Below are 24,796 nucleotides of genomic sequence, written 5' to 3' on the forward strand. Positions count from 1 at the left end.
TTTCACCCACAGAGACACAGAATCCGCCTGCCATATCATAAACAGCAGGTAATCGCTGACAAACCTGAAGAGGAGCCGCCTCATGTGGCCCTCAGGTGCTGCAGTCTTCGCTATAATTGTATTGTTTGTCTTAAACTAATGAAATCTTCTGCGACTGTGACATGTTTAGGACCCCTGCTGAGGTAATTGTCCCCAACATAAAGTAACATTAGAAGGTCGTGATCCCAAAATCCCAAAAGGACACCGAGTGGTCAATAACCATGAATTATTGAAAGCATTGATGCTGCTGTTTCCTGGTCTTCCGTCACAAAGGAAGCTCGTGTGCTTTTGTCTCATTCGTCCGTTTGTGAGATATTTGCCCAGACATATGAGACGACGTTATATTAGCACGGATAAGTAAGTATTCATGAAGTGAGTTTCTCTGTTAACTTAAACCTGAACACACACAGATTCCCACTCGATGCAAACATGAGCACAGTCCTGCATTGTTCTTCGAGGGATGCTTCTTTGTTTTCTCTCGGGGTGAAATGAGCTTTTTAACACTAAGACATATGTAATTATTCACCTTAAAACTGTAAACTGTGAAAATACACAGGACCTCTTACGTCTCTGGTTTATTATTCCCGTCGACATTTTTTTTTATGCTCTGTCCTACGTCCTCCCAAATCATTTCCTCAGCATTTGCATTTATATTGTGTCGTATTGTTATTTCATATCTCATAGAAAACGTTCCAAATTGCCTGTTATAGAAATACAAACAAATAAATTGGCTATATTCCTGGGGCCCATGTTTAATGACTTGAATACTCTTAATTTACATGTTGTCCACAGCCACCTCTCTCTGAACTAGCCGACATAGTCCTATTGTGATTGTGTGCATTTTGCAGGGGACATATGGGACTCTCCAGTAATGGTGATGTCATGTGTTAAACTGCACCACAATAATAATACATGTTATTGAGCTTTTAATCAAAGTGAAAGACTGTTTAATGGTTTAAAACATGATAAAAGCATTAGTAAAAGATCCTTCAAACCATGCACACTGATATTTAGGAGTTATTTAGGCTTGGGGGAGAGAGGTCGTTGAGTAGGACCTCTGAACCTCCAGGGAGGTAACAGGACTTTGGCAACAGCTGAGCAGGATGGGCGTGTTGACGGAGGAGATCCGAGGACGAGGTGAGGTTATGGAGGGTTTTGTATATAATGAAATGAAAATGTGATTTTTGTGTCCGAGGGTGATGTGGTCATGAGAACGAGAGTGGACGAGAGCAGCGAAGTCTCTGTCATCGTTTATTGAGGACTTTACGCGATGGTTCGTACAGGAGGCTGCTGCAATATTCAACTTTAGAGGTAATTAATGCATGAATCAGGGTTCCAGCAGCAGGGCGGGCGAGTGATGGATGGAGTCTGGCAATTCTTTTCAGGTGGAAGAAAGAAAGATTGGTGGCAGTTCAAGTCCAGGCCTGGGGGTCTTTCTGTGCAGGATTTACATTTTCTCCAAGTGTGTGTGTGGGTGGGGGTGGGGGGGGGGGGGGGGGGGGGGGGGTATTTTGGTGATCTAAAGATTGATCATAGTAAATCTCCATCCACAGTTGGCTGGGATTACTTGTTACTTGTTGTCATCATCCTATTCCTCCATAATGTCTTTCTGGCTCTAAAACAACAGTAGCTTACCTTCACAGGATGTGTCTGCTGCTGGCTGCTTGTTGACGATGAACCCTAACTGTTTCTTTCTGGTTGTCAGTTGTTTATTAATTTCTTGATCGTTTGGCCACACTCGTGCTGACGAGGGAGAGGTTGTTGACTCCGTGCACGCATCCTCTGTCTGGCATCACAGAGCCAGCCAGCAGACGGCAGAAGAAAGGAGGAAGTGAGAACATCAGCACTATCTACAGCGGAGGGAGGGAGAGAGAGAGAGAGAGAGAGAGAGAGAGAGAGAGAGAGAGAGAGAGAGAGAGAGAGAGAGAGAGAGAGAGAGAGAGAGAGAGAGAGAGAGAGAGAGAGAGAGAGAGAGAGAGAGAACCAATGAGTGGCAGCAGCACTACACACACACACACAAACTCCGGACATCAGCGCTGTAGTGGGAGAAGTCCTCGCCTCGTCAGGTTGGTCAAAGCACGTTTTCCTTCCTTGCACAACCGTTTGCTGTTGTTGTTGTATTTTGCTCTGAATGTTGACGATCCAACGAGGTTGCTCGTGTGTCTGGCTCCGCTGCGCTTTGCCTCGCGAGCGGCTGTGTGTGTGTGTGTGTGTGTGTGTGTGTGCGTGTGTGCGTGTTTGTTTGTTTGTTACATTGTATCCAGATTACTGCGCTCCCTCTCGCCTTTTCCTGCTCCTCTCTCTTTCCTCCAGCCTCCATCTCTCCACCCGGCTGTCGGCACTTTTTTTGGGGGGGGGGGTGGCGGCGAAGTGGCCTTAGCGGCTTTGGGCGCTGTTCTTTCCCCTTGTTTTCTCTCTCTCTCTCTCGCTGTATTGACATAATAAAGACGTCGCCTTGTCCACTCCGCCGTTCAGCGGTGAACAAATCAAACGCTCTCCGAGTCTTTAGTTTGTGAAACAAGTGCACAGTTAATGCTGCAAGTTGCAGCGGAAATGCAGCGGAAGACGGAGCCCGAGCTCTGCAGCTTCACTGGGTGTTTGTGAAAGTGCATGTTAGGAGAGGGGAAGTGGTCGGTTGTGTCCCCTAACCCCCCCCGCTAATTAAAGAGCCGCTTTATAACGGTGTACGGTGCACCGGGCCTGTGATCAGAACGAGAGGAGGAGGAGAGAAGCCAGCAGCATGTGATCCTGCACGTTAAAGCTCTCTCACATGATGGAGAGGTGAAGCAAAACACGATGATGCATCAGAGGCTGACACTTCACTCCTCCACTCCCGTTCACTTCCCTCTCCTCACAGCCCTGCGGCTCCAGTAAGTTGTGTTTATTTGCTGCAAAGCACGACCAGCGTTTAGTAAAGTTTTGTGCTGTGCGACAGCGTTAAGAGCAGGCTCCTCATCTGTAGGATGAGACTGGTTAACACCCCCCCCCCGGTAGCTTTTCCTTTGTGAGTTTGAATAGTTCCTGTAGTTAATTCTTGTCTTGACTGATACAAATATGCTTCAGATGAGTCAACCACTTCATAATAAGTCTGGATGCGTTTCACACACACTAGCAGTTGCCATGCAAGGCTCACTGGAGCAACTTGGGTTGGGGGTTTTTACTTCACACTGAATGGAAGATATAAAAAGTGCACTTGAGTGTGTTTGGACGCGAACAGCAGTAATATTTGACATGTTGACGCGACTTGTTTCTCATGAATCTGAGTAACATCTTATGTTGTGATCAAGACTTTATGACAAGTAGTGAGCAAATGAGAAAGAAAAAAAGTCTTCGTTAGTTATAAACAGTGACGTCAATGTGATCTCGTGTGTTATTCAGACCTCTGTTGCCCTGCTGGGAAAGTTTTCTGCACACACCCATAAGATCATCTCATCATTTGAAAAGACACACAAGCCTTTTAGCTGAGCAGTAAAAATGATGGGAATCACTGATGAGAAGCTCAAGCTATTCTGCGAACTCTCCTTTTGGTGCCATCGTTATCCTTAAAGGGCCCCACTTTGGGTTACCGCTGTTCTATTATTCCTTCCTCGCTGATCACCCGGTAGCCAGATAATAGGCCTCAACAGCGGCCGGCTCTATAGCACACAGCGTGTTTCAGCTCTCGGCTCCTCACATCAGCTCCTGTGCGGCCCAGGGGCAGCACCGTTGTCGTCGCTCTGTCCTCCTGCCCCTGTAGGCGACCTCCCGATAGAGTGAGAGCCCATTTACATGCCTTGTTAGGCACCAAAGATGTTTCTGTTGTGACGGAACCGCATGCGTGTCGGTGTCATCATGTCAGTTTGGCCTTAAACGTGGGCAACATGGCCTAGAAACAAAGACAACAGGGGCTTGTGTAGTCATGTCTCACGTACAGTAGTAATACGGGTGTTTTTTTGTTGTTTTTTAACAACTACAAAGCAGCAGCTTTCATCTCAAGTTATCATGAGGAATCAGCCGGAGCGAAAGTTGGAGATTATTGTCAAGCTCTCTGTTCATGCTTGTCAAAAAGGAGAGCAATCTATGGAATCGGACTTTCTAGACATAACGAAGACATTCTGAGTTGCAGTGTGGGGTTTTGGCGGCTGTGAGTGGACCGTCTGTGTGGCTGTGGCTGATCTCAGACCTGGGACTCGTGTTTGGTTTTAGACGCAGGTATGAATAACCTGAGCAGTCAAGAAGGGCCGTTAAAAAAACCGTACCTGGGAACAAGTCGCCACTTTCAGGTTCTCCCGTCAATGAACAAGGACATAAAGTTTAGTCTGGGTTCAGCTTTGGTTAGTTGTGGTCCAACTTCAAAACTGGAGCATGTCAGAAGAAGTAAGTTTGGTTTTACCGCCACTTGGGGATGCACATGTCAAAGAGAATGTACACGTGTGAAAACAGGTTTTATTATCTTCTGCAAACTACGACTTCTTGTTAGCGGGTTTGCTAAAAGGAAAGTGAGAAAGGTAAACTCAACTGCACTTACTTGCTCTATAAATCACATCCCCGATAAACTGACGGAATTAAATGTGAGTGCTTTAGTCCTTTGTTTTAAATACTTAATGTATTCAAGGAAATTATATTGGAAGATGGGCCGGCTGATATCGACAGGGTTGAAGAGCTTCTTTTTTTTTTTTGAGCGATGGATGCCTGCCGCCAGTTATTGAGTTGCATCACGTGTGAGATCCTGTTGTGTGTCTTTTTGACACTGCCTACTATTTGGCATCTCCTCACCACCTCCTGAAGTGTAACCTTGCCAATTTCCAACTCTTCCTTGTCTGACAGCTTCCCACCCTCGCAGGTCGTTATCTTTCTCTCATTAGTGCACTCCCTGACTTACACTTTTTTTTTTTCACACGTGCTATCTTTGTGCCTGTCTCAGTTTCGCTTCTCTCTAGCTTCATCTTCTGCAGTTATCCCCCCCCCCCCCTCCCACACACACACACACACACACACTCTCTCCCCCTACCCCCTTCTCACTCTGCTGTTGCATCCCATGGGAAATTGAGGTATGTAAATTGTTTTCTTCTTGATGTATGCCCAACCCAATATCCTGCTGTTTCAGTGAACTCATTTCCCCGTTTTCAGCTAATTACTCAGGTTTAAAGTAATACTGTAAACTTTAACAAGTTTTCATTGACAAATCAACTCCAATTTTATTTTATTTTTTTTTTTTTTTGCCACCAGCCATTAAGAATGCTTCTAGAAAAACAAGTCTTACCTTTAATGTACTGGTGTCCTCGCTCGCTGCACATACTGGCCTTCTTGTCATTCTGCAGCTTGAGGGTAGATTAATTTGCTGTTCCCAATTAGATTACTGTTGCCTTGTATAATTGCTCCCTATGGTAAGAAGTTAATTAAAACTGCATGTAGGTACTGAAGGTGCAATGAGAAGGTGCCAGACAGCCAAACAGACAACGAGGGGTGAGAAGAGATCTCAGAGGTACTGCTGCCATGTTCTGCTCTTTAGTTTACCGATTGTTGCCCCGGGCTAAGTCCGGAGACGAGCTCGTCTTCGACTTGGAGAAAAAATGCCACAGAGGAGCAAATAGCGATGGGGAAAGACCCATTGTCTGATGACAGACTCAATCCCACAACAGTTGGACAAGGTGATGTGTTCATGAAGCAACTATTGCTGAGTTTTCTGGTCCTTGTCTAGACTTCTTGTGGTGTAAAGCAGCTCTAGATGACCCAGAAACTGATACCGATCCCTCTGCATGCTCACGCTGCCCGCTGCATTCCAGCTGTGGTAGTGCCGCAGAGCTCAGTAAATACATAGTGAGAGTTTCGCTGGCTCACTCACTCTGTGTTTCCCTCTGCTTGTGGTATTTAGCATCTCTTTGCTAACAGCCTCTCGGCCTCAGATCCTACTAACCCAGTATAGAAAGTGTTGAGTGAGACGGCATTACTCTAACTAGAACATTCCCACCTATAAGCTTTACAAGAGGCTTGACATTACATTCACAGCTGTAACTGTGGCCGTGCTGCGAGTAAGCTCCTCTCCACCGAATGCAGTTGTGGTACGATGTGTCTGTATGTGTCATGGGTGTTAACATCACACTCTGTATGATTTATGGCATGTGTGCGCATGTGCTGCAGAGACATGCAGTATTTTAGTGTTTAGTTGCTGTGTCAGTTTTTTTTTCTCTCCTCTCTAGCGTGCCTAGGTCTTTTTCACAGTGGATGTATGCTGGTGTGTTAGTGTGGCCCAGGTGCTAAAGCCATGTTTCCTTCAGCGCTTTGCTAAATATAGCCTTTCCCGTGTGTGCGTGCCTACTTTTGTGTGTTTATGTGCATGTCTTGGAGCCGTTTGGGTGGTTTCTGTCGGTATGGGTCATAAATCAATCTTACTGTTTTCATTCATGCTCCTGTCATGCTCCCTTGCTTGTCCATCACTGAGTGTCCACCTTTGCATCACTTGACTTGCCCGTTCGTGATTCTATCCATTCGCGCGTCTGTTTCCTTGCTGCCTGTTGTTTGGTCTGCATGTCCATGAAAAAAGGGCCGACAAATGCTCAATCAGACATACACAGCTCTTTGTTGAGTTCTCCGGGATCTCAAAAGCTCAGAAAGGATCATTGGCGTTACTGTGAATCCCAGTATCTGATCAAAACTCATTAAACCGAAACCCCCTATCAATATTAGATATCAGTTTTTTTGGAAGAGAATATTCTCGTCTGAGTGGAAGAAGTAATATAATTGAAGGGCTTTTGTGACTCCAGAGGGAAATCTGATAAGTCAGAGTTGTTAGAATACTACAAAACTATGGGTATAAAGTCAGATTTGGAGCTTATCAGACCTCTGTAACCCCATCGCAGCTTGAGGCCCATGACTTGATGCTGCATTATCTGCTTATAGCACTGTTCACGCCAATCCCGGTGAACTGTCTGTGGAACAGTTGTGTTGGTAGCGTTGTTGCCAAGTTTTGATAAAGAATGTCTGAACTTGCTAAGTTGTTTGTTCTGCCCCATTAATTTTGATACTCTATGAAAGAGCCCACAGAGGCTATGATGATGCCAAAGTATGCAACCCAAGTTCACCCACTGAAGGTTTTCCGGTGTTGTCTCTGTGTTTTCCGGTTTGGTGTGTTTTAGGTTGAACAATTGTGTTTATGAGGGAGACCAGGCAGTCTTCAAGGGTGTTCGCATGTAAAATCAAAAGATGCTTGAAGGCTCTCTGGCTGACTTTTTGAGTTGTTTCTGTGCCCTTTCTCTAAATGCTGCAGACTGTGCTCGAATCATTTCCCCACAATTCATCCTGCCCTAAAGGTCCTACAGTTGCAGATGACAAGTAATTGAGATTGAAAGCCCAGGAAGGGCATGTTAATCATACCGAAGCATGGTCAGATTTGATTTGTTGTCATCTTAAGGACAAAATGGCATCACAAAGGTTTTAAATGTAGTAAATAAGGCAAATGCAAGTTATGTTGATTTATGCTCTGATGGTTTGATGTTCAAGGAATTGTGTGAACACAGGGACTGGCTCAATTTCAGTATCACAGTTTGAAAGAAACTTAACGGTTTGGTTTCCTTTCCTATCGTCACTATTTTGTGGTCAACCAGATCAGGCTTCTACATGGCTTAGCTGCTATTTAATTTTCTGTTAAAATGTCAAATTTATGAGACTTAGCAGGATATGTCAGCAGAAACAGTAACGTTTTTGAATTGATTGCATTCAGATATCATTTCCTGTAGAAAAATGGTATTTGGTATCTGTCGATCTGTAATTGTAAATTTTCTGGCCTCCATATGATCTCACTTGAACATGGAGAATGATGTGAATGGTGTCGGAAGCAATCTGCAGACTTACTAGTGGTATCCACTAAATTTTACACCACAGAGAGTGACTTATTTCGATATTTATAGCATCGGATTTTTATTTTTTGAAGTTATGTTCAGAAAATGCTTCCGTTTGGAATTTGTTGTTCATTAATTGTGAATGAACAAGAACCTAAAATACAGTTCCTGCTCAACAGTCACTAGTGAAAGGTGTACTATGTAACTTTTCATGATGCTTCTCATTTAAAGTTATTCCTGTTAACTTGAGAGTGGATTTGAGGGTAGAAGCGCAATATCTCAAAGCCAAATGTGCTGCATAATTAATGTACGGTTTGAGATCACGGATTTGAACCCATTCTGTCACGACGCCTGCGTTTGCGATGCCAACCTGCTGCAGCAGTGTTTTCCATTAGACTAGTCAAGGCTACCTCTAGAGAGATGAGATTGAGGAGGAGTGGAGGGCCCCTCATAACATGCCAAGGTCACCAGCTCGTTCATTCTCTCTGGCTGGGGAACTACGAGCCTTGGATGGAAGGTGTGCTGCTTTATGTTGGAGCTGCCTCTGAGTCTCTGAATAAATCAAACGTAGAAGGACATTTGGGAAACAAAACACTTTAATATCTCCCTCTTTTACTTTTGCTCTCAGACTCTGTATTTATGTCTCTATTGTAGGAATATCCTTGTTGATAGCATCCCCCCCCCTCCCCTTTTTTTTTTAATCAGCATTTTGATAACTGTCGTTGCCTCCTCGCCATCTTTATCGGTCAAATTCCACAACAATTTACACATATTGCCCAGTTGCTGATTGTCACAGTCCACACACTGACCACTAGAAACTGCTTCGACCAGGGCGTCAGAAATGCATCCATTCACCCAAAGCTATCGGCCATCTTTTCTGTTGCCTCTGTAATTTCCACTGGAAGCTTTAGGTTAGTTTTGGTTAGTTTTCAACAGTCAGTACACACATGTCACAGTCGACCCTCACACATCGATGCTGCTTTTAATCTTTGTTATTGATAGGAAACTGTGATATGGAACTGGGGTCGTGGAAAACAACCAAAGATCTTTTTTCTTTCAAGCCCATCAAAGCCTCCGTCAGACAGAGGTATGCACATATCATGAAGGAACATCAGGTTAATAGGTGAACCTCTTTGAGAGGTTTAATCGAGGACCTCATAACAAGGTCATATTTTCTTTTTCCTCCGCAAACAGCAATGTTTCAGGTTGCTCTCCTCCTTATCAAAACCTTGTGTTTATTTGCGTTTATTGATGACACGAAAAATAGAGGGATTATACTGTATTTGTTTTTAGTTCATTTCCCAGGCTACTTGGACTTTCAAGTATGTCAGAAATACAAGGTACTGCAAAACACCTGGAAACCCACGGATCAGAGCGTTCATCTGCCCCCTTTTCCTCCCATATGAGGTTAGGGGTGTTTAAAAGAGCATGTGAGACGGCTGGCTCCGTTCGCAATATTAGTGAAATTCAGTATAAAAAAAATATTTCTTTGTGGAAACGGCCATAGATGAGACGGTTTTCTTTTGAAAAAGATTTCTTCTCCCTTATTTATATTTGTCAGTGTTTCTGCTCTTGTCAATCCTGCCAGCGATGTAGTTGTGTGTATAGGTGCAGGTCACCTGCCATCTGAGAGCAAACATCAAGGAGTGTTTCGGGTCTGTCGGGCTCGGCTGAACCATTGTGTTAAGCTCAGGATTCAGTTGCCATTTGCTGCCCGAGCTGATTCTCCATCTGTATACCACCTGTCTTACCCCGTGTCAACCCTGCTGGTCTGTGCTGGCCACACATTAGAGTTTCCCAATTTCCTGTGGATGTTGCATGTTGTCAGTGCGCCTGGCCTTTATCTTATCTCCAGCTACGTTGAACTGAAAAATAACATGGTATGGCTCAGCTCGGTTGGGCTCAGCATGGCTCTTTATTGAGAAAAGAGGGGCATTGTAGTGGCAGACAAGCTGGGTTTAATGTTGCCTTCAGGGCTTGTTGCTGTGTCGGTTCTTTTGTTGTCTAGAGGAGGAGCTTAGCACCCTGTGTTTGTATTTTTGCGTGTGCATGTCTGACTTGTCTGGCTGCATTTTTTAGCCTTGACAGTGCGGCAGAAGAAATAGTGCAGGGAATTCCAATGGCACATTTTCAATAAGAGTGCAGCTACCGGATGCGAAACATGCTCAAAACGTGTTTAAAGTTTTTCAACACAGCATGAAAAATACGCTTCTTCTGAACCGAAGGGGGAAGGTGAGCCTCTTCCTGTCAGCATCTGCATGTGAACTCATCCATTTCCTGTTTTCAGGCACGGTGAAATAAAGTCATTAAGTATAGGCACAACCTCTTGTGAATTTCCCTTTTGTATTCAGTGGTAAAGTAGTAGTGTGACAATTCAAACATAGCCTATCTTCTTCCATAGACTCAAGTGAGAAGATATATGGAGGGCTGATATGCAGTGATTACATCACTCCAATGACATTGCAGCCACAGCAATGAAAGCCTGGCCTGAGGAATGCCCTCCACTGGTGTTTTTCTTTCCCTCTTTCTCTTCCCCCTTCTCTGTTTCACATAAATGTGGGTTAGATGCAATTACCCCATAAAAGGGAAAAAATGAAGTTCTTTGAATCCTATGCCCCAGTCCATAAATAGCCAGACTGCAGCCTCATTTAAACTGCCTCTGCCTCTTGTACCACAAGCAAAGCCCCCACCCAAAATTTTACTACATAACTTGACAATGAGAAGGAAGCGTCACCAGTCAACGGCTATTGTAGGATTCAGGCTGTTCATGCAAAAAGAGATGAAAGTGTTTTTAGCAGTGGCCAGTCACCACACTGCAAGGGTGGAGGCTGAGCTGGCGCAGGGACTAGCTCGTGACTGACCAGACAGGGCTGAGGCCTGCCTGTCCATGGATAAACATAAGGAAAGGGAGGGCATGGGTGTAGCATATGGTTAAAAAGAAGAAGAAAAAAAACCTTGGGGATAAATAAATAATAGGATGGCAGCAGAGGGTGGGGAGCTAAAGGCAGAGCTGAGGGGTTTGCAAATTAAAGGGTGAGCCCAGTGATGGGGCATGGGGCATCTGTCAGGAGAGGGGAGGGCAGTGTGGTGAAAGGGCGTAGCGTGTTTTGAAGTGGAGGTTGGGCAAAACAAGGGTTGGGAAGAAATACAGGACAATAACAAGCTTTTGAAGATGGTGCTCGTAGAGGCAGCAGCATGTTATGGAAAATATTTAGAATATCAGCTCCACCATACTATTAGTAGGATGCATGAGCTCATGTGTTGTGGCTGTGCTGCAGCAATGTGATGCTGATGAGCCACTGGTGGTTGGTGAATAACATTCTGCCTCCAACAGTGCTGTCAGCCAGCCAGTCAGTCAGTCAGTCAGTCAGCATGGAGGATGGACAAAGAGCACGCAGCAGGGAGGATAGAAGTTTTCTGGTGAAGCCAGATCCTGAAGCCACCCAGGAGTTGTGTTCATGGTGGGTGTGTTTGCGTGCATGTACGAGTGGAATCAATGGTTGGTTGATGTATAGCAACAGCTGTGTGTGCGTGTGCGTGTGTGTGTGTGTGTGGGGGGGGGGTTACAGACAGCTGGCAGGGCAAAGGGTGGATGTAACGAGGAGTGTGTGTGACAGCCACAGGGACTTCTTTGTTCCCACTCACTCGTGCCAGTCTCGGCGAGTAGATGGCTGCCCTGTGAAGTGACTGAATCCTTTCATAGCACCTAGGCCAGATACACAGTCTAGCCTTCACACTAGATCTCTCCTCACTCTGTGTGTGTGTGTGTGTGTGTGTGTGTGTGTGTGTGTGTGTGTGTGTGTGTGTGTGTGTGTGTGTGTGTGTGTGTGTGTGTGTGTGTGTGTGTGTGTGTGTGTGTGTGTGTGTGTGTGTGTGTGTGTGTGTGTGTGTGTGTGTGTGTGTGTGTGTGTGTGTGTGTGTGTGTGTGTGTGTGTGTGTGTGTGTGTGTGTGTGTGTGTGTGTGTGTGTGTGTGTGTGTGTGTGTGTGTCCCATGTTTGCGTGACTCCGTACCACAGAGAGCTGGCAATGGCAGCAGAAGATTTCCACAAGAGAGGCCATAACCATCTCCCATAATGTCAGTGCTCCCATAGAGCGCTTATTACCCCCTGTGATGATAGTCATCAGTGCTAACATAATTGTAGCGGAGGCAGAAATGAACAGTAGCCTGTTCGCTATATGCTAACGTAATGAGTGTTGTTGAGAGTCTGTGTTCCCTCCAGAGTTATGGCTTAATAAGAGGAGTAATTTTTGCTCCAGTGGCGAGGAGCCCTGTATGCATCAGTCCTCTATGACTTCCACAGGAAATTGTGTGTGTGTGTGTGTGTGTGTGTGTGTGTGTGTGTGTGTGTGTGTGTGTGTGTGTGTGTGTGTGTGTGTGTGTGTGTGTGTGTGTGTGTGTGTGTGTGTGTGTGTGTGTGTGTGTGTGTGTGTGTGTGTGTGTGTGTGTGTGTGTGTGTGTGTGTGTGTGTGTGTGTGTGTGTGTGTGTGTGTGTGTGTGTGTGTGTGTGTGTGTGTGTGTGTGTGTGCGTGCGTGTTATTGAGGCACAAGCTTCCCTCCAGACCTCTTATTTCACCTGCTTTTATTAAACTTGTCTGATGTATGTGTTCACACGGGCATTTATCTTTCCCAGCATGTTAATTTCCTCTCTGGCAGTGTTTAGGTCTTCAACACCAACAGCTGTAGGGGGTACTTCATGGCTCCATACCATCAAGCGATCCCTCTTTTCCCCTATGAAAGCTCTACACTAAAGCACCTTTCTCCCACCACCGTTTAGCTTGCCAATGATTTGTGTTAGGAGTTCAATAAGCCTTTTCCGTGCCTGACTTCTTCCTCTGAGTATCTGAACCATTTAGTTCAAGTAGGACGAGTAAAAATAGCCATGAATCAGTCCCAAATGTTCCTGGGCTCTTCGCACATCTCGATCTAGGCTAGCACAATCCAATAGGGGATAGAGCATTCAAAGCTGGGCCGAATGACTGGCAAACTGGCACTTTAGTGGAGGGCATGTTCATTAAATACGTGACCGGTGGCAGTGATTCGGGCCTTGACACACTTTAAAAGCCATTAAAGAAACGGCTGCGGATTATGGTTTGTTGAGTTATGATGATGATATGACCTTTTGGTTATTACATGCTTCAGCGGAGATGGTAATCCTTTGAGCTATTGAATTTTGCTAAGTGGAGGCCGTGTTTCCATTAAGAGATGTATATGACGTGTGTAACACTGCTGCAGCAGTTTGTGGCAGGCAGAATTATTGATTGCGCTGAAATGTCATATACAATAATGTGGGATTCTCTAAAAGACCAGCAGGGATAAGAAGAACACTGAGTGCAAGAAAACAGCAATCATAAATGGTGATACTCTTTGTGTGGGATGAATTAGTAATATATTAACGTGACATTTCTCCTCATTGTTTCGTTACATTAGCCAACCCTTGTTTTGCTCAAACCAAACAATTGTAATCTTTTTATTACAACTGACATTTTCTGTACAAAAACAATACTTCTCAATCAATACAGAATAGACCTGTGCAACTGATACATTGCCGATATTGTTTTTGTCTCTGTCCAAATAATGAATTGTAACACAGTAGCACTGCATGAGACATGTTTTCATAACCTTGTGTCCTCTCGTTCTGCGTGGCGACCGCTCTGCCGCAGCAGGTTTTGTAGCATTATTACATTATACCCAGTGCCTCTAATTTCTCTCCACGTTCGAATCGCAAATGATAAAATTGTGGAGCACTGAATGACATAATTTTTTATAGCTAGATTGGGAAGAAACAAAAACAAAATATGTAGTTATGTGAGAGGCAATGATGTGGGATAACAACACTTTAAAAGAACAAAACCAAAAAGCCAAAACTGAACGTAACAAAATGGCATAATTGTCTTCCATAATGGTACAATTTATAGTGGTTTTAAAATGGTATACTAGAGACTACCAGAGAGGTTCCGCTCAGTGTTTGTGTAGACTATATCATACTGTGTTCACACAGTCTGTACGGCGTACAAAAAAGCCCCAGTAACAGTTCATCAAAGTTTCGTGGGAAACTTAATGCAAAGCAAACACATGGGTAAAACATTCGCCGTCTTCCTGTATTTACAACCGAACGGGCCTCTCTGATATTATATCATCTGAAAGCAATCCTGGGTTTGTATGTTTGTCTGACCACTGAACAAAATAAAAAAAGCTTGATGGCTCTGCATTCATCTGCGATGGAAATTCCCTGACCCGGGATGCCCGAACCTTCACATCCTCTTTAACCCAGCGGAGCACATGGCAGCTCTGCCAGCACTGTGAACAGACAGAGTTAAGCTCCTGTAATGGAACAAAGCCTGGTAACACTCAACAGCTTTCCAGTTTCAACTTTGATTTGAACAGATTTGCTGTCTGTGACTTTTAATGGTCTATCAGTGTTTTGTCACATCAGCTGTTTTTTTTTTATCTACCCCGTGTGTTTTAATGGTGTTTTTTTGAACGGCTATCTATTCAGTGAAGGCTAAATATACTAAAACATGTTCGTTACTCTACCTGGATGTCGAAGTTTCCCTTCACACACAGATTTCATCTGAAATTTGGATTTTGAATTAAGCAGATTTTATTTATTTTTTTCAATCTCTCCATTGTGTCTCTCTCTGTCCTTTTAAGTATTGCGGCGTGGGAATGTGAAGCCTTCGGCGCATTCGCCAAGCTTCACAGTGAAGTAAGAGGCACCTTTTGTCAGGAGTTAAGTGAGACTTGGATCATCAAAGTGAGCCCACTCACAGCGGTATGTCACATCTGGAAAGTTTATTCCTTTGGCTTTTATGTTGCCGGTTGCTGCCTGGATTGTCCTGTTTCAGCACATAATGAAGGACATGTTAAAGCTCACAAATGGTGAATACTGCACAACTTTTATGGCAGCAGTGTTTTTTTTTTTTTATTTAATTTGATGTCCCTGGTTTGAGCATCTCTTTCTTGTGCATTCCTTGGTTTTCTCCTGTTTTCGTCTGAAAATATCCAAAAAGGCGATAATTCTAAATTGCTCCTATGTGTGAGCGTGTGGATGTCTGTCTCTGGTGACCTGTCCAGGGTGTAACCTGCCTCCACAGCATGAATTGGCTCCACTGCCCTGCGACCTTATACCGCAATAAAGAAGATGGATGCATTGTCAAGTTCTGTTGGTGTCCCATATTGAATTGTTCGTTACGATGCTAAATAATTTCAAACCGGTTAATAAATCATATTGTGCTCATGATCATATATCTTGACATTCTGACACCGTACTGTTTAGTGTCTTGCTTCTGTAAATCATCAATCGACGCTCAAAGCAACGACTCAGTTGAGCCAACCTCTAAATGTAAGCAGTTCATGCTTGTGCATGAGGCTGACTTTACCCAGGTTGACCGTGTTGGAATATTACAATTTGAATTGGCAATATCGGATGAAGCATGTAAAGAAATATCAGAACCCGACTAATACAGAGCTGGCGCAGTGTCACATCAAAACTCTTAGAAATAAATGTTTTTTTATAGAGCATGCGGTCTCCTCAGGAAATGAACTCCATTCTTTGGTTTTGAGTGACAAGCGTTCATTTTCAAAGGTTTTCAAGGATCTTTGTAAATGTTGGACATCTGCCTTCAGAGAAAGATTAGTACAGTGATAGCAGTGATAAACGTGAAACAAAAAATACAAGTCCCCCTAAATCACATAAGAAAGGAATCTGAAACTCTTTTTAAAAAAAATTACTATCAAAAAGTAATTGTATTTATTGGACTAAATATGCATGTTTTCTAATTCCAAAATGAGCTCCGGTTTCAAAAAACAAATGGCTTATGTTGAATTTGAGAAGCAATAAAATAGAACAACTGTTATCCGTGCCTTTTCACCATTTTGACATCACAGGAAATATAAAATGTTCTAAAATACACACCCTGCTGAGTACTCGGATGATGTGCCATCACGATGTACCATGATGTGATAAAATGGCACCAACCTGTAGGATGTTATATGGTTTTCCAGCAGTACTATGCGTCTCCATACTTTGGAATGACGCCGCAGAAGTGAAGACAGTCTGTCATCTCTCTCCCTGGCTTGTTTACATTTTCAAAAAGTGTGTGCTCAAATGAGTGAATCCAAAATCAAACCGTATAAAGTGTCACCCACGTGAAAGTGTGGAAAATCTGTATAATATGACCCCTTTGATTAAGATTAACTAAAAAAATTTAAAAAGAATATTGAGATGCATTATAAATGTCAGAAGGCGGCAGAAAAGACTGACTATTTCCATATTTCTATCAACAAATGACTTGACAACTTTTAAAACCCAGCTGGATTACTTTTTTTTTTGTCAATATTTTCTGTATCGAAAGAACCAGCAACTCTTATCTAATGCCTGCTTCAAAGCAAATTTATACCTTTACTTCCCCCCGGTTGAAATCCTTCCATCTGTGCTCATTAATTTTTGAAGAGGTTTGATTAGCAAGGTGGGCTCGCTGACATATAAAGCCGAACAGTAATTAGTGTACTGTTGCCAGACTGCCCGTGCTCCTGGCCAGTATCCTTGTCTTTTCTCTCTGAAAGGAGTGAAACGAAGCCTTTAGGTACAGTGTTGTTCTTGCATAATCCTCTGCTCTATTCTGAGGTTTACACATAGCTCATGCCTGGTCGGCAGCGTGCGCCGGTCTTTTCGCAGCTTTGTGGGATCCTCCTTGTAGTACAAGTAAGTTGGCCGAGCACCTGCCCACCTCCTGGGTTCCATCGAGCACGCAGAAACTCTGCTGACATTATCGTCGTCTTGATAATACAGTTACGGGATGGTATATTCCTCAAGAGCAGTATTCTGTTAGCAGGGAAGAGATAACCACTGTCAGTGTTTTTATGAATGAGAAACCCCACTGAGGCGAGCATACGCTTTGCCTCTGTTGTCTTTTGCTTCTGAGAACTCGGAGTAGTGTGTGCATCTTTTCCAGGATAACATCTTTGTCTGGTACATGATTTTCTTGCTGTCTGGAGTATAATTTTTGCATTTTGAAGAAGTGGAATTTCAGGCTTTTTTTTTCTTTGCTGTGTATTAAAGCAAGGAGAGTCTAAGATGAGGCCAAAAACACCCATGGCTGACATTGCAAATATTATAAAGAAGACCGGGAACAACCTTTTTTCAGAGCAACTGCAGTTTATATTTTACTTACTGGAGAATGCAGTCTAGTAGACACCCTATTGAGACCATAGCCCATCGATTACGGTTTGTCAAACCTTACTGATGAAGTAGCATCAGCATCGAAGCCGTATATTGAGGGCGACGTTGTGAAAACCTGCATGCTTAAAACTAAAACGCTGCAAATGGAGGACTTGTTTTTTGTCATTTTGCTGTATTATTCACCAGGAGGGATTGCAAAAAAAAAATCTATGTGTAATATTGAAACTCCACTAAATCTTATTTCAAATATTCACTTTGCTCATTTTTTTTAAATGTAACATAACAGCAAGTGAATAATTGAATCTTTTATATTGTACTTCTGTGAAAGGATGCAAGAGTATGCCTATCAGGCCCGAAGAGGAGAAGAGGTATTGATTTGCCCTACAGCAACGCAGTTTGATTAGTTACAGTTTGTGGAACTGGAGCTAAGTTAATGTTCCCCCTAATGTGTGTGTTTTCTGGGGGTGGTTGTGCATTGGAGGCCCAGTTTCATAACCTGAACTGTGTCAGTATCTTTAAATAGACAAAAGAAAGTTTGTTTCTGTGGATTTTTCGCCTTCTGTGGGATGCATCCGTTATGCATGCGAGGGGGTGTGAGCAATGCTCAGATGTGCTTGTTGTTCTGCTAGAGTAGTCAAGGTCAGTCCATGATGGAGGTGTTTTTCTGCTTGTGAATGAAGAATGCCGTGCTGGTCCCTCCTAGTGCTACAACGCCTTCCGCCTCCACCAGCACAATGGGAACACACACACACGCGCGCACACACACACACACTACAGTCAGACAATGGGACTATAGACCTGCTTCCCTGACTTCCCTCTTCAACCAATCAAAAAGCAGCAATTATCCCCGCCTCAGTCACATGACCTGACAGGGTTTTTGTGTGGTCCCCCCCCCCCCCCCCCCCCCCAATCTAACTCACACACACAGATAGGATTCCAGTGAAGTTTTTCAGGATGGTTTGTTCCTTGAAGCGCAGCCCCAGAGGCTCCAATCATTGTTGTCTGCAGTGATCAGTCAGAGGGGAGCGCCGGTCAAACTATTCCCCATTTCTGCCCCTCACTCTTTTGAAGAATTGCCTTTGATGTTTCCCTGCATCACAAAACTGTTACGTCTTTGATAACAGGACTCACTTTTGTTGTGTTTCATTTGTTTTTCTGCAGCTTGCACCAGTTTTTCTTTATTATTAAAACTGGACTTCAGCTTTGTTTTTGACATGGGAAGAAACAAGTCTATATCAGGGAATGTGCAGAGGTGTATACAACATCAAACTGAAACCAAATGGACTGTAAAATTACAGCATTTAGGGTTTGCTTGATTTAAAAAGTGTTATTTTCCATTTACTCTCCTTTAGCATTCTCTTTTTGCTTAAACCCCGAAAGCTTTCTTCGGATGTATTTGCAGAGTAAACATATACCATAATGAACACTTGGTTGGATTGTTTTCATAGCCTTTCTGGTGATTAGATGTACACTCAGCTACCTTCTTGAGTCATATTACAGATTCAAGTCTTTCCCTTTAAGTATTCAGGCTCCTGTTTTCTGCTTTATCCCTAATAGCCCGGCTGTGTAAGTTGATTAAACCAAAGATCCCACGGGCCTGCAGCCAGACCAGCCGCTGTGGAGTCTGGGGACGCGCATAGCATAGCTGACATTTTTAACTCCCTGACCCGATTCTCCAGCTGAGGTAATTTAAGGTTTAGAAACCACTGTTATCAGCCTCAGAATTTAATCTGAGCTCCCTTAAAGCTTTTTGGCGAAGATCACTATTGACTAGTGGTTGAGTGTGCATAATTTCTCCAAACGAAATTGCAGCATTACTGTGATTTTTTTTTTTTTTTTTTTTTTTTTTTTTTTTTAAATTCCAGTCGTACAGTGAACTTGGTATTACCCAGCCCACTTTCCGATAAAATAGATACTAATGTCTCTCTGCTGATTGCACGTGTCAGCATGCGCACAATATGCCACATTGATTGCTCTCAACGCAGCTAGAATTCAGCAATACCTGTAAAGTTGATGTCGCCTGCCGCTTCAAAGATTTTCCATTGTGGATCGACATTTTAAAAACATTTTTGGGTCAAAGAGTGCTTCCAAAACCCGGGTCTCGCTCTGGTCCTCGGTTTGGAAGAATCGTCCCAGGGGAGAGTGGGTGTTTGACCTGGATAGGCTGCATCCAACAGGGCTGAGTAGCCTGAGAGCAGAAGGTCACACTGTCAGTGACTCACAAAGCCTGTGGGCTCTCTCACTGTCTCTATGTGGTCTCTCACACACATACACACACTCGTGCGCACCCACTCACGCACACACACTTTCCCTAACTGGCAGTGAAAAGGCTTCCAGGGTAAACACCTAATTGTGTGCCTCTTTTCTGTTTTAAAGCTTTCACAGCCGACCTTGATGCTGACTGATATTGAGTTATGTAATGGGGGAGGATGGCATGTTATTTTTAAAGAGAAAAGAGATTGTGTTTGAACAAAGCACATAGCCTATTGTGTTTCAGTTAGCCAGGCAATGGGGGGGGGGGGGGGGGGGGCAACTAAATGTGCAATAGTCACCTTATGCAACACTCTTGAGCACACACACTGTAAATGCAGAGGATTAAAATATACACACAGGGATATTTTAATGGCACTGGTGATGTTTCATAAGCACTCAAACATCCCAAAATATCATGCGCTAGGCTTGATCAGACAGCAGTGAAGCTCATTCATGAACATTATGATACTGTGTTTGTTTGCTTTTCTGCATTTTTGGACCCTGTAAACAAACTCCAATGAAAAACAAATTAAATACGTTCATCAGTAATTACAACAAGGATGACTCTGTCTTGTTTTAATGGTTTATATTTGGTAGTTGTCATATTGCACTTGTTGCTGGGTCATCTGTTGTGCGGTGTATCTATTTGTACCTTTACTATCACTATGATTGAATAGACATAACCCAGAAAGACCTGAGCGAACAGTTTCACCTTTTTCTAGATGTATTTTGGCAGATTATGAGTATTTAAAACAATGACATTATCAAAATGTGAATTTGACAAGCCATGCTGAAGGCATGAATTTATCTGCTTCAAGCTGACTGTGGCGAATGGTTTTGTCCTCTTTGTATCATCATCTATACAGTAGACATGAGAGTAATGCTGTTGCATTTCATTGCAAGTTGACATACACTTTTCATTTAGTGAACTCTTGACAGTGCCTTTTTCTGCATCCCATGCAAAATTAATGTGGTATAAATTAAGTAATGCCCTGTCAATTTGCATGATTTCGGTAGTTGTTTTATTTGTTTTCTTTTTCATTGCATGCAAAGTGAATGAAGGGAAACGTGCTCTCTTGGTTGGTGATCTGGGTAGAATGCTGACTGTAGAAATGAGTAGATAATGTAAGAAGGTGGGTAATTGACCACATTTGCCAGACAAACCAAAAACAAAAGGTACAAAATGCCGAGAGGGAAAACTGCTTTGAGGTGTTTATCCACTCGACACAGTCCATTTAGTCCATTTAGTCCATTTGCAGGTGAACCTGTGTGGTATTACTGGCACACAATTGAGTAGTCTGTAGCACATTAGTCTGTCTGACCAGCGCCTGAACATTGTTATTATTCTAAACTATCACATAGGGTAATGGAGGGATACTTGTACAACCTGTGGGCTGTGAGACCCAACAGAAATGCTATTCTTTACACTTGACATTTCATGTAGTCAGTTACACCCAGGAGTGTCTGGCCCAATTAAGAAGCTGCTGTAGCGAGTACCTATTAATGCCGCCTGGTGTTTTTTCACTCCACACGGGTGCTGCTTACTCTAAATTAAAGGTGGCATGTAGACTATATTTTGCAGAGAACATCTTTTTGCCGCCTATTTGCACTATTTCTGTAAACCCCAGGTGCCTGTGTTCTCATGGCACTGCTTCATAGGGCCCGTTCTATAATGTCATTAGGCATTACTGTTTGTGATGATGGTTAGCAGAACCAGCATATGCATACAGGAGGAGTGTTGATGATGATGATGTGGGCTTATTGGCGTGGTGTAATTCAGTAGAGATCTTCCATCCAATAAGAACCGTCTGCTGTTACATATGGTCAATTATAATTTTATTACAGGCTGTCTCTCACTATATCTTCTCTGGTTCAGGTTTCCTTCTGTACTGTACTGTAAGATGCAGAATTTCACAGTTTCTTTTGATTTATTAAAAAAAAAAGTACAATCTGGGGATCCTGGATATCTTTCTGTTTCTGAGAAGTCACTTGTGAGGCACTGTTTACAAGGTGATTTGCAGTCTGGCAGCAAAGATGTGGCCCAGCATCAGAAAATACCCACGCGTGATGTAGATAACTCTGCGTTGAAATTTGTGGATCATAACCACTGGAGTTTGATGATTACAAGTAAAGCATGTTACTCCTCTTAAGTGTAATAAATGTGGATGTGGTTTTGAATAATTGATGATTCCCTGAGGTGTTGTGGAATTATCTTTGCCTGACAACCTCCTCTGCAAGCACACTGCGGGAATGTGCGGGTCTGTTTAATGTTTTGGGAGAAAAAATGAAAATAGCAAAAAAAAATAATAAAAAAAAGTGGTTATGAAACGCTAATCAATGGAATGACGTCAACACCTGCCTGATATTACTCAGGCTGCTTTCATGTTCAGCGTTTTAGATTATCAGCTGACACTTTGGTCTACAGTCGTGTAGAGATGTGTGGAACTGGGAGGCTGCAGCCCTGAATCATCAAGCAGTTGTATCATGGGCCATGGTCAGACACATAACTGACTGATAATAACCTCCGTTAAAGCCTAAAAGCAGATATTCTCTCAAGTAAGACTGTTGTTGTGATGATTAACCAACCATTGACGTACGTTGATCGGTTGCAACATGATGTTCGTGTTGTTTCTTTCCCCCTTTTGCTGCCCAAGCAGCCGTGGTCCGTTGAGCCTTTCGCTTCACTGACTACCGAAGATGTGTTGCGTTAACCTTCACCAAGAAGTCGGCTGCACATTCTTTAAGTCCTGTGATTTGCCTGGTTGGGTCTCCATGGATAAGACAAACCACCCCGGAACCATTTCTGCATGTGGCAGGGCACTTTATCTTGCTGAAAGAAGCCGCCACTGTCGGGGGGAATATTGTTTCAGCCAACCTGAGGCTGCACCATACAAAGCAAAATGATACTTTTTGTATTCTGACACCTTCCTATCAGAACCAGCATTACGTTCTGCAGCATTTCAAGCTGTAACACAGAAGGTCTTCAGTTTGACTTGACTACACCCCCTTCTTGGACAACTCAGCAAAGGACTTCTGAGCTAATGTCACCAAACACATGCAGTACTTCATGTTTTGCCGAAGTCTGGTACATTTTTAAACATCGCATTGAGATTTTTACTGTGACGCAAGACAGTTTCAGAGTTTGAACAATTTCCCATCATTACAGTTTGGAATGAGCAGCAGGTGGTCCGTAGAAGTGGGAGTGACTCGAGAAGTTTTGAAAGTCTGGTAACTGATACCGTTCAAGGTCCTGGGTGGGTTAATAGGGCCTAGAGGGAGAGGAAGAGGAGTCAAAGGGGAGTCGGGATAGTTTGGATAGGCCGTCAAAGCTTTGACATGGAGCTGTCTGACTCAGCCTTCCACACTTTGTTTCAGTTCCCCTGCCTGACACGTATGTACAAAATTGGCAAAGAGTCACAAATGACGGAGATCATCCACTTTTTCCACTTCGAGTCATGCTAGTATGCGCCTCGGTCTCGATGAAGTGTCGAACTTACATGGAATGCTGTCTTGTCCGTGATGACCTCAACACAGAATATGATTAATGTCTCTCTGCCTGTTTTGTTTCCTCCAGTGTTGTAATAGTCTCCTCCTGTCTCTCCAGGGTTCAATGGTTGGAACTGGAAGTCCTGAATGGTGCGTTTATGGGGCTCATATGAACCAAAGTTGACCTCAGCCTGGGTGGGGTAAACATCTGTTTTTTCGGTGTCATTCACACAGATGGCCTGTTGAGCTCTCAGTCCGAAGATGTCATTGCACTGCTCCAACAGTAATAGTTCAGTTTGAGCATTTATCCAAACGAAGCAGTACTTTGTGACAGAACAAACCTTCGGACTCACTTTTCTGGCACGTCCTCTAGTCTGTTTTGACACACTGGCCCCTTTGATAAATACGGGGACTTGGAGATGGAAGTGAAAGTATGTCATACGTCAGTTTGTCTGAAGACTTTAGGGAGAATTTAAATACACACAGTGGTTACACACACAAAGACCATATCGTTTCAAAAATGATTATGAGGTGAAGTGTTTCCTGGCCTTATTTCAATGGTATGAGGTTTACAAAAAAAAATATGTTTCTACTCTAACTAACTATATATGATATTCCATCTTAACCTGACAATACACATCACATTTTTTTGCGAAACATGATCACAATGGAATATTTACATTTAATCATGCTATAATGTGGAACCTTGGCATCATGTTTTGAAACTTTGCTGCAATATGTTATTCTGTAATACAGATAAGTGTTTTCTTCTGTGTATTAGCAATACCCCAACTAGTTTTTGCAGTGTCTTTCTCCCCCCAGACTGATTCAGATCTCTGATTTGCCAGAAGTGAGAGATGCACAAAATTTTCACAAACATACAAAAGGAGGAGCCGTCAAAATAAAAGCGTTGAGCAGATTCACAGGTCGGCTTTAGATCCTAGGTGTTCTGTTATGGCTTCTTTTGATCTTTAGACGTGCAAATCAAGTTTCGACAGCTTCAGGCAACCTCAATACCCTGTCACCTCTGCCACCCCACTCCCCAGGAGGGGCTCTCAGACCCCAGGTTGTGGTCAAAAGATCTGTCATTGATCTCACATGTGCAATTCCCAACTTTTCTGTAAATTTGTTAAAATGTGCAGGACATGTGTACCTCATACTGTGATGTGGTTGTAATATTCTGCCCCCCATGTGGGCTCACACAATGAGCTGAAGGAGGTAGTTTCAAACTTATTATGAATACCTTTATTAGAGTTAAATCAAGTCATTGTTATCTTTGAATTTTGCCGCTGATTCTCCAACAGACCCATTTCCTCCTTTCTCAATCGACGCCTACTTCCTCCTTCGGTCTCTCTCAGCACTCTCTTGGTTGCTCTTTTGCCTTGAGCGACACAGTGCACAAACCGCTGTGAAGTTTTTTTTTGCCCATGGCTTGTGATGCTGAAGGCATTTCACTTGCAGCTAGATATTCAGACTGACGAAAAAGCAGCTTTGTCAGTCCTCGTATAGCAGTCTGCAAGCACAGGACGCAGGTCTGGAGGACAGTTAACAGCCCTGTCGGTTGTCAAGTTTTCCGGGTAAGTCACCGCTTATGGTTTTCTTTCCTCGGTCTTCATGCTACACAGGATACAGAAGGCCTCCGGGTGTGGCTCTGTGCTCCCCGGCCTCCTGTCCTCTCCTGTGTGTCACCAGTGGGCATGAGCGTTGCGGTTCGATGTTTGCAATCTGGAGTGGTAAATGTCCCCGTGTGTAGCGGGAAGGCCTTTCTGCCTGGCCCAATACAGTTTACGCGTGTTTTCTCCCTCAAACCAAAGAAGAATAGTCATGTCAAAGAGCGGATGAGTTTTAAGGCAGCCTTGTGGCCTCATGGTTTGTGGGGATGTAAATTGCAATGTCAGCAGTTTATGATTTTGGAATCGCTGAAGAAGAAGCATGCTTACACCGCTGATAAATCTCCTGTTTTAGAAAGTAATTACTGGGCAGTATGAAGAGTCTTTCTCTATACACATCATGAATTA

General features: G+C 43.4%; 1 protein-coding gene across 12 annotated transcripts in view; it reads left to right on the forward strand.

The window, feature by feature from the left end:
• elmo1 (engulfment and cell motility 1 (ced-12 homolog, C. elegans)) overlaps positions 1-24,796 on the forward strand; it is a 104,120-nt gene that overhangs the window by 2,859 nt on the left and 76,465 nt on the right. For 2 of the 12 annotated variants that reach the window (XM_080484727.1, XM_080484733.1), the window contains exon 1: positions 1,853-2,105. The exons of 3 other annotated variants lie outside the window; for them this stretch is intronic. The gene's annotated coding sequence lies outside the window, so the exon portion shown is untranslated. Of the gene's footprint in view, positions 1-1,835; positions 2,106-2,695; positions 2,910-24,096; positions 24,356-24,796 lie in introns of those variants that run through there. 7 more of the 12 variants (XM_080484726.1, XM_080484730.1, XM_080484729.1 and 4 more) reach the window with 6 other exon arrangements.

Source organism: Lipophrys pholis, assembly GCF_963383615.2.
Source record: "Lipophrys pholis genome assembly, chromosome: 17".
Taxonomy (NCBI): Eukaryota; Metazoa; Chordata; class Actinopteri; order Blenniiformes; family Blenniidae; genus Lipophrys; species Lipophrys pholis.